Source organism: Mirounga angustirostris, unplaced genomic scaffold (genome assembly GCF_029215605.1).
Source record: "Mirounga angustirostris isolate CCGP_5_RB_7025 unplaced genomic scaffold, mMirAng1.0.hap1 SCAF_9, whole genome shotgun sequence".
Classification (NCBI taxonomy): Eukaryota; Metazoa; Chordata; class Mammalia; order Carnivora; family Phocidae; genus Mirounga; species Mirounga angustirostris.
The window spans coordinates 96,991,864-97,002,416 of record NW_026991717.1 but is presented as its reverse complement, the minus strand read 5'-3'; positions in this window follow the sequence as shown (position 1 = coordinate 97,002,416).

Sequence of the window (10,553 nt, the reverse complement as noted above, 5' to 3'; positions counted from 1 at the left end):
GGCTGGAATGTGGAACATCACTGTGGCCAAGATGCAAAGAGAATTTATTGAAATAAACAGACTCCACCCTCTGGGACAGAGCCACATGAATACCTGGGAAGGACAGAGAAGGAGCTTGAGTCATCCCACTATCAGCACCCAGCTCAGAAATCCAGGGCCTGCACAAAATTATACCTGGGGAGCTATGTCCTGGTGCTGCCAGTGGGGTACCACCTCTTCTTTTTGTATCCGCTCAGGACTGTACCTCGCAGAACACCCCCCGTTGGAGGCAGAGGGGGTTCCCTGCCAGGGGGGTGATGCTGGCTCATGAAGGCTGAGGCGGGAAGATCTTCAGAGGCCAGCCACACTCAGGATGTTTTGCTAATATTCTTGATGACAAAAATTACTTTTCTTAGTGAAGCAGAACAACAGGGAGGGAGTTAGGACTAGAATTTCTTAAGCTGCAGCCATGGCGGTGTTGAGAACACCAGAGACAACTGCTGGGGGAAACTGCTTCCCCCCCCCCTGCTTTTTTTGTTGTTGTTGTTGTTGTTAAAATGCTTTAAGGGAAATTCTGATCATGTAAAAGGAAAGCCCTAGCCCAGCCCTGCAAGGATGGATGACTGGGAGAATGTGGAGCTAAACAGTTCTGCACAGTAATGTGAGTGTTTCATCTTTGCGCAGACAGGTTTGCTTGTTTATTTCATTTTAAGAGACTTCTTTTTCCTCCGGGCAGCCCAGAGGTTGCAGGTGGGGGTCTCAAGGGAAAGAGGAGATGGGAAAAGCCACTCTGATCTAAAAGGGTGGTCTCTAAGAACATGGAAGCAGAATAGGACCCAAGGAAAGAAACAGCCAGAAAGAAACTCCCTCTCACAGTGTGTCTGATGGTCTTTGGTCTCAATGATATCTGATCATCGATTTCAAGGTATTTCCTGTGCTGTGACCTCATCCTCTTCTATTACCACCCTCCCTGCCAAGTCTTTAAAGACGCTTCTTACCCATATAAACCAGTGCCAATTTTAAGCGAGAAGTGTCTAGTGCTTGAGACCAAGTGATTTGGGGATTCGAAAGTAAACCAAACTGCCCAGGATTGATTGAGAATAAGCCAGCACCCAAACAACACATTTCTTCTAACACATACCATGCTCTCAGTAAGAAGAACTCTATAAATAAAAATTTCTCAATTTTATTACATATTTGTCCTTATTTTTTAGATTTCCTCGGATTCCTGTATTAACTCTTTCTCTTCTGTGGGTCACTTCTGTCTATTGAATCCATGCCTATCATCCTTTTGGTCTGCCTTAAATGTTTGGCTATATTTGTATTGAGGATATATTGAACTATATTGGTAGTTGCAATTTTTTTTTTTTTTCAAGCCAGTGAGACTGTTCTCTAGCAATAGGACTGATCAGGGCAGAGGAGGAGGTGGATTGAACAGATCGATATTCCTCAGTTTCAGTCTCCCCAACTCTCCTGTGGCTATAAGTTACTTGGGACATTAAACCATTTATCTTGCCCAAATCTCTACTTTTAGAGCATCGCATTTGATGAGACCCACTCAAGGAGTTGTATTCTCAGCTTGATCCTAAGGGTCACCATGAAAGTAGAGGTAATGACTCATCTGGTAACTTAATTTCCCAGTGGGTCACCATATCAGGGGTCCCCAAGACCACCTTTATGTTCAATGATGTGCTAGAAGGACTCACAGGATATAATTATACTCACAGGTACAGTTTACTGCAACAAAAAGATACGAAGCAAAATCAGCAAAAGAAAAAGATGCATGGGGCAAAGTCCTGCTGAACCTAGAATCAGCTGAACCTAGAATAAGCTTCCAGAAACCTCTCTGAGTGGAGTCACAGGATGTAATTAATTCTTCCAACAACCACATGTGGTGACACATGCAAAGTGTTGTCTACCAGGGAAGCTCATTAGACTTAGTACCCGAGGTTTTTATTGGAGGCCCCCCATGTAGGGACCTACCATGTGTCAAAATTCCAGACTCCCGGAAGAAGAGAGGTGTTCAGCCTAAACATATCATTTGCACAAACAGTCTAGGCTGGTTACAGTAAACCATCCTTATCAGTTAGGGAATGGTGAGAAAACTCCTGAATTCTAAGTTTCCAGATGCTGGACAAGGGCCAAACTTGCAAGCAAATCTTTTTAAGGACAGCTGTCTCAGGGCCGCTATATTATCTCTTTCTTGCACCATCTCCTGGAGGTCACTCTTCCCAGCTCCTGCCATCTCTGATCTTGGAGTTGTTCTGGATTCTGTTGGGTAAGCTCAAATCTTAGAGACCCTGTAAGAGATTGCAGGATCTCTGGTTCTATTCATTTGCACCGTCAGTACATAGGAAGTTCTCAGAAACATGTATTGAAGAAAAGAGCTATGTAAAAAAATGGGTAATTTAAAAACTGAAAGAGGGCACCTGGGTGTCTCAGTTGGTTAAGCGACTGCCTTCGGCTCAGGTCATGATCCTGGAGTCCCTGGATCGAGTCCTGCATCGGGCTCCCTGCTCGGCAGGGAGTCTGCTTCTCCCTCTGACCCTCCCCCCTCTCATGGACTCCCTCTCTCTCATTCTCTCTCTCTCAAATAAAAATAAATAAAATCTTTAAAAAAAAAACTGAAAGAAATTATTCCAAAACATTAACAAAGTATTATTATGAGATTTTTGTTATATTTTTACATGCCATCCTAATTTTCTAGAATAAACAGATGCTAGTTTTATAATTAGAAATCAAGTAGAAATAATGTTAGTTTTCAACAAATCCAAGTGACAGTCTAGTAGATTAGATGCAGAATTTGCAGTGTTGGGCCAAGAGCTACTGGGTAACTTTAACTCCAGGGCTATTTTTGGCCACAGAGATTCTGGGGGAGGCCTACAGCATAAAACATTTGTCTCTGGGGACCCAAACTTAGTGCTATTCCCTTCCATTCAGGCTTCATGGCTTAAATTCATGAAACACAATGATCAACATGTAAAACAGATGAACTAAAAATTTTTAAAGTTTAGAAGACCCACTAATGTTTCTCAGCCTCCAGTGGTAAATGCCACCAAACTGGGAGTGCGGCGACCAACTTTTAACCATCTCCATTGGATGGGCAGAAATAATTTTTTAAAAATTTTAATTACTTTCCTAAGCTCATCTTCCTAAGATTAATATAAAAATTAGCCTCCAGTAGGAGAGATCCTAAAATACTCTAGGTAGCAGCGGAAAATTATCCTAATTGTTTCTAAATTTGTCATGAGCAATGACATAGGTCACATTCTTACTATTTATTATAACTTATGATAACAAATGATTCAGAAGTATCGGTACCTAGCTAGTCTAAGTAATGCCAACGCTTTCTTCCTAGCCTTCTGGTCAAATTACTTCCATCACTACTTCAATCCCTTTACTTCAAGAGAACTGCACATCTATAGCCAAACTTCATTTTCTATATCAGGAAGAAAAAAGGATGCCATTAAAACTTATATATCAGATCCAGCCATTACATTCCCAACAGAAATGAGGGCATGTGTTCAGGAAAAACATGTACCAATATCTTTATGACAGCACTGTTCGTAATAATCAAAAATTGGACACAACCCAAATGTCCACCAACAGCAAAACAGGTAAAGGCACTTGTGGTACATTCATACAATGGAACACCATACAGCAATGAAACATGAGGTTTGGCAAGAACATAAATGAAACTTGCAGGCACAATATTGAGTAAAGCAAGTCAGAAAGAATATAGATGTTCTGTATAATTCCATTTATGCAAAGTTCAAAAGAGGCAAGAGTAATCTGTCATATTGGAAATCAGGGTGGTGATTACCTTTAGGGAGGGAGAGTGGAAGTAGTCCAAGAGAGGTCTCTAGGCTGTTCATAATGTTCTGTAGATCAATCTAGGTGAGTTTGCATGAGTTATTCACTTATAAATTTCATTGTGATACACACTTAAGATTTATTAACCAGTGTATGTTTTACTGCTATAAAAATACTACCCAAGAAATGGAGTTTTGCAAAAGAGCTTACACATCAAATGAGAGACATGGTTACGAAGATTCTTTTAGTGCTGGAGAATCAAGTAGAAACACAGAGGGGAAGATATAGAGCTTCCATCCACCATTTATGAAGCCCTGCATCTACCAGACATTAAGTTTTTTCCTAATGTTTATGCATTGCTGAAAGTCCTATGTATTCTTCCTGTGATGAAGGTTGAGAATGAACGCTATGAAAATGGGCGAAAGCGTCTCAAAGCATACCTGAGGAACACTTTGACAGACCAAAGGTCAAGTAACTTGGCTTTGCTTAACATAAATTTTGATATAAAACATGATCTGGATTTGATGGTGGACACATATATCAAACTCTATACAACTAAGAGCTTCCTACAGATAACTCAGAAACCATTGAAAATACCTAAAAGACTTTTAAAGTAGGCTTTCTCTTATGTTTGATATTTGGGGAAAATCTGTAATAAATTTGAAAACATCTTACAGAAAAGCTGTCAGGTGTATGTAGGCCACTTAATCACTGAATATCTTGACCTGCCGACCTCTCATTGAGTATATTAGCCACTGATAATCTGCCTATTTAAATGGCCCCTGTTTAAACTCTCATGCTTTGGAGACATACCTGTTGCAGAAGATAGCACTGAACGTGCCACATTACAGTTCTATGGGATCTCTGCTAATGGCACTTGGGAATTGTTTTAGTTAAGTCATTTTAGATAAAACATTTATTGTCACTGGATCCAATTGTCAGGTATTGAGTTACCAGTTCTTAGAAGATAAAGATTTTGAAGAGGTATGGGAGGAAGGAGTACATTTTATAAAATGTTACAATGAAGCTCAGAGTGACCTTTGAATAGTCGGAGTGTTAGTATGTTAAAAATCTGTAATGAACAGTTAAGGGAGTTACCAGACAGACAGAGAAACACGTGAGCTTGCCAAGCAAGGATTGCAGTAGAGATTTTGTCTTTATCAAATAAACTTAAAGGAACAAGTTACAGTTAAAGTGTGAATGGGAGAGACTGCCACTGTTGTTCCACATTGGATTGTTGCTGTTTACATTCCTTTGTTGAGCCTACATCTTCATAAGCTCTTTAGCAAGTATATGTAGAACACCTATGGCTTCATAAGCTTTTTAGCAGGTATATGTTGAATACCTCTGTTCATGGTCAAGACAGGATCAGAGGCCATGGATACTGACAAGTGATTTGTCTGTTTTCCTCTGCCTTTTTCCATGACTGTATCTACTGCCTCATCTTGATTTATAAACAAAACCTGGAAAACCTACAAAAATAAGTGTTTTGTGGTTTATCTAGGAATAATACAGAAAATATTGCTGTTATTTTTGGTGAAGAAAATCAATTTTGTATAGTTTATTTCAACCTAAATAAAATGTGAATTTTGTTTTAAAAAAAGAAGAAGGAATATAGATGTTCTGTATAATTCTATTTATGCAAAGTTCAAAAGAGGCAAGAGTAATCTGTCATATTGGAAATCAGGGTGGTGATTACCTTTAGGGAGGGAGAGTGGAAGTAGTCCAAGAGAGGTCTCTAGGCTGTTCATAATGTTCTGTAAATCAATCTAGGTGAGTTTGCATGAGTTATTCATTTATAAATTTCATTGTGATACACACTTAAGATTTATTAACCAGTGTATGTTTTACTGCTGTAAAAATACTACCCAAGAAACGGAGTTTTGCAAAAGAGTGTACACATCAAACGAGAGACATGGTTATGAAGATTCTTTTAGTAAATGTTTTATAAGTCTAAGAACCTGGTTAATAGTATATCCATAATGCCTATTCCTCCAGTTCTTACAAGCCTCTGAGTCAGAGGACATCCCATTAACTCCAACACAATGTCACTGGGTCTTGCTTCCAAACCATAACAAGTTCTGTATTTCTGGGAGTCTCCAGAAGGTGTCTCTACGTGCTCCCAATTCTGCTGGCAACCCCTCTGCCCCTTGAGCAAGCAGCTCTTCCAGACCCTCCTCCAAGCTGTGCAGGAGTGAAGTGCAAGAGAATGACTCACCTGTTCATGTTGGAAGGGAAAACAGTGTTTCTGGGATCTGATTCAGTTTTTACCAACAGCCCTCCATGTCCCCAGGAAGCACATGCTTCTAAGTAGCTAGACTAGAGAACACAATCAAGAAATGGCCACAATGTCCCAGTCAGACCCACCGCTCCCTTCTGACAATGAAGGTTTCCTCCCGGCTCAATCTAATCAGCAGATTCCTTATGCCCTTAGGGTGAGTTGTCACCCAGAAAGCTCCTCAGACCTCACCAGCCACCCACAGCTTGCTAGACATGCTCATAAGACCTAAACCCCACAATGGGGATGACTTCACTTCCTCCCATATGACTTCAACCTCCCCTGGGCACATTGGCTTCATTCAGGCCTATTTCGTCAGTTCGGACATGCCCACACGGGCTTGAAAACCTGGGATAGACTCCAGTGGAGACCCCTCTACTCTGCTATTCTAATCCTGTAAACTCTTATGCTTGACTGGGAATCCCACTAGCACACCCAACTTTGAGTGTGTTCTAAACCTAGCATAAGAATGTTAAGATCCCGGGGGCGCCAGCATGGCTCAGTCGGTTAAAAGTCTGCCTTCGGCTCACCTTCGGCTCAGATCATGATCCCAGGGTCCTGGGATCGAGTCCCGAATCTCAGGCTTCCTGCTCATCGGAGAGTCTACTTCCCCCTCTCCCTCTGCCTGCCGCTCCCCATGCTTGTGCTCTCTCAGTCTGTCAAGTAAATAAATAAAATCCTTAAAATAAATGTTGAGATCCTGTGATTTTTTTATTTTAAGACTTCTCCAATATTCTGTCTCAGAATAAATTATTTCTTTAAATTTTGATATTTTACATCCAAGATTCTAAAAGGGAGAAAGTGCCATCTACTTTATGCTCTGGCTGGAGTGATGAAAATAATCAATTTTGATTTATCTTCTTTGGATTATGGGTCTTTTTCAGGGTGTTTTGGTGTGTAAATATCTGGAAAAAAGAGAGAAATAAAGCAGTAATTAAAATTGCAATCACCACCTTGCCAAACCACTGGATAACCTGAGATGTCAAGTTCAAATGGCAAATTCCTCCACCTGCTGGTATGAGCCTGTCTCTGCAGTTCTCACACTAAATGTTATCCTCAAAAACATAGATGATTCATTATGAAAATTATGAGTGAAGCTTCATGTTTTCATCTTAAATGGGAAGCGTATTATGATTCCATGACTAAGATACTATCATTCAAGAGGGTGGAGGAGGACATGGAACTTCCAGGAAGAAAGAGAAACAGGAGAAACAGCTGTTGTCATTTGACTTCAAGACAAAGACAAGTTGCTCTTTCCTTCCTGTGAACTTAGATAGCACTTAAGGTCTGGGCTAATTATTTTTTTCCTTTAGTATGTTCTGCCTTGTATTTTCTTTCTTTCTTTCTTTCTTTTTTTTTTAGAACGAGAGAGCAGGGAGAGTGGCAGAGGGAGAGGGAGAGAGAATCTTAAGCAGCCTCCACACCCAGCATGGAGCCCCACCCAGGTGGCTCAATCTCACAACCCTAAGATCATGACCTGAGCAGAAATCAAGACTCTTAACCAACTGAGGCACCCAGGCGCCCCCTGCCTTGTATTTTCATGTGAGTGTGGTACCTTAACATAGTTTAAAAGTTCTTGGTAAGGGAGAGACCGTGGCCTGTGTTTTTTATACCATTAGCAGTGAATGCTGTACCTTGTATACATGGGTGCTCATTCGATGATTACTTCGTTGACTTTCCAAGCTGGCCAATACTTCCAAGTCCTTCTTTCACCTGGGACATGACCACAGGGGAGTCCTGTAGTCATGGTTGTAAAACCGCGTCAGGTTATCAAATGACCACTCCCACAGTAAGTGTACAGACTTATTCTTAAATATAAAGGGGTGAGGGGGAGATAAAGGGAGGGAGGTAGTCCCGGGGAAACAATGTATCTGGCTACTCTCTAGTCACTTTGGTTCACTGATGTATCTCAAGTGCCCAGCCCAGTGCTGGATACATAGTAGGCACTGCACAAATATTTTTCAAATAAATCAATAAATTAGAAATATTGAAAATGAAAAACAGAGATAGATTATGCTATGCAAAACTATGCTTTATGAACTATAATCCATCTAAGACAACAAGAAATGCAAAAAGAAGAGCCCTGCATTTGTGTTTGAGAATAACTTTTAATACATCATCCCAACTCCCAGACTCCATCTTTGAAAATATTAAGTGAAGGGGCGCCTGGGTGGCTCAGTCGTTAAGCGTCTGCCTTCGGCTTGGGTCATGATCCCGGAGTCCTGGGATCGAGCCCCGCATCGGGCTCCCTGCTCAGCGGGAGGCCTGCTTCTCCCTCTCCCACTCCCCCTGCTTGTGTTCCCTCTCTCTTTTAAAGATTTTTAAAATCTTTAAAAAAATAAATAAATAAATAAATAATTTTAAAAAAGAAAATATTAAGTGAAAAGGAAGCTATTTTTCTCTGTGTTGTATGTTTTAAGCCCTCAGTATCTAAACACCTTACTGATTAGAGCTTCAAAGTTTGGTAATTAAACAGTTCAGAAATGTTAAAGTAAGTATTTGGCATTTGAGAACTTATGTTGGTGATTCCTTAGATTTACTCCCTAAAGAAACAAAATTCTAAAAACCAATAATATTTATATAGGAGAACCACAGCTTTTCAGGGAACCACAGTTTGTTTTTTATGGTTTATGCTTTATATGGTTAATGCTTACAATTAATTGCACACAAAGAGGAAGTCAAAATGTGCTCACTTAGGTGTCTGCGTGACCAAGGGCCTGAGACAAGGTTACTGGGATGCTGTCTCTAGGGCATGTTGCATCATAATTATCTGCTGAAACCCTATGCTTAGCACATTTCTCACTTCCCTTCCTTTGTCAGGATTTGTTCATATCTCTTTGCAAAATTTTCTCAGAATTAATCTTCTCATTTGTTCCCATAACAAGGTAAAGCTTTTTCTGAAACATGCATCGCTGCATGAGCAATAATACCAGAGGGTAAAGCAAACACAAGCAGCATATAAACTCAGTTGTGCAAAAAATGCAACTTTATTTTTCATATATCAGCTTAATTTCTAATTTGAGCCCTTGTTTCTCCAGGAAGGGGGGAAATGGTCCATTCTATTTGGAGACCAAGGCACCATGGAAAGGATGGGGGATGGAGGACTCAGGCCTTGACATGGATCCCCCTGGGGATTCTCTGAGTCAGCTTCACACCAGACCTTCAATCCTCAGCCAATGGCTCCTTGGGGGTGGGTAGTCTACGTGAACACATCTAAGCCCTGACCGCTGGAAGCCTCCAAGCAGCCACATCCTCCCTGGGGTCCCGCTACTTCCCTGGGTAGCAGAGCAGCATCCCAGGCTGCTTTCACAGACTCAGGCTACTTGGGGTTTCTGTAGCCTCCCCAGAATAGCAGGCTCCAGGCTCCTGGCTGCAAGACCAGCGACATCGCTATTCCCCCCACAACTGTTATGTCATCTTCTCACTCCTGCCCCAGTCTCCTCATCCCCTTGGCCCTTACTCTTCATGCTTCTCCCAAATGTCAGCAGTCCCAAACCAGGAAGGCTCACGTCTTAGAGATTCTAAGCACAAGTGCTAGAGCGGCTCCTCAAGGGAGATGGGGAAAAAGTAAACTCCCAGGAGAACATTAAAATATTGCCTAACATTTCAAAACCTAATCCCCAACCCAAGGTTCACATCTTAAGAATGTTTCTAACATATCCTAGTATCTCTCCAGGCATAACTTTTTTGAGCTTTGCCATCTTGTGGAGTGAATAGGACAGAGAGTTTCAGTCTTATTTTGCAGAACTCGAAATTGAGGCACTAATTCTCCAGTCTCAGCATATTCCACACCAGGCATATTAAAACCGTCAGTGATTTGATGGACAGGAAGAGATGGTTGTTAAATATTTCTGGCTTTTTGGGAACTCCCACTGGACCACACCTAATGAGTTAAACTACCGTATTAATGAGCAAATCAAATATGACAGGACCTGAAAGTCATCACTCACTTGCTTCAAGATAAGCCAAATATATTCAGGTACCAAGTGAATGGTCACAGTCATGGCCAATTACAGAGATGGCAATTCAGTCAGCCGTGCCATCTACAGATTCTAAGGGCACTCAATAGTATAATAAATCTAGGCTCTCAGTCATTTTACTAAATATTTAAAACAGCAGAGTCTAGGTAGTCACCTTGCTTGACAGACTCATACATTAAATATACTGAGTGGAATGTACTTAAATACGCTTATTGAACATAAATCTCAGCTCACTTTTCACACTGCCGATCTCCAGAGCACAAGTGACCCGATGCGGGGCCACTTTGGACATCTGACATTTCCCTGGATTTCAAAACTGATTAGAAGTAGGTCAAAAGGCCAGGGGATAGTACGGAACAAACCAAGCAGGTAGGGTAAATAGGTCAGCTGAGGTGTCAGAATTCAGGCTTTACAAAACAGATCCCAGATTCCCTCTTCTGTTTCAGAAGAGGGAAAACAACATGCAGAGATCTGAAAACCTCTTCAGCCCCTTCCTTACGTGA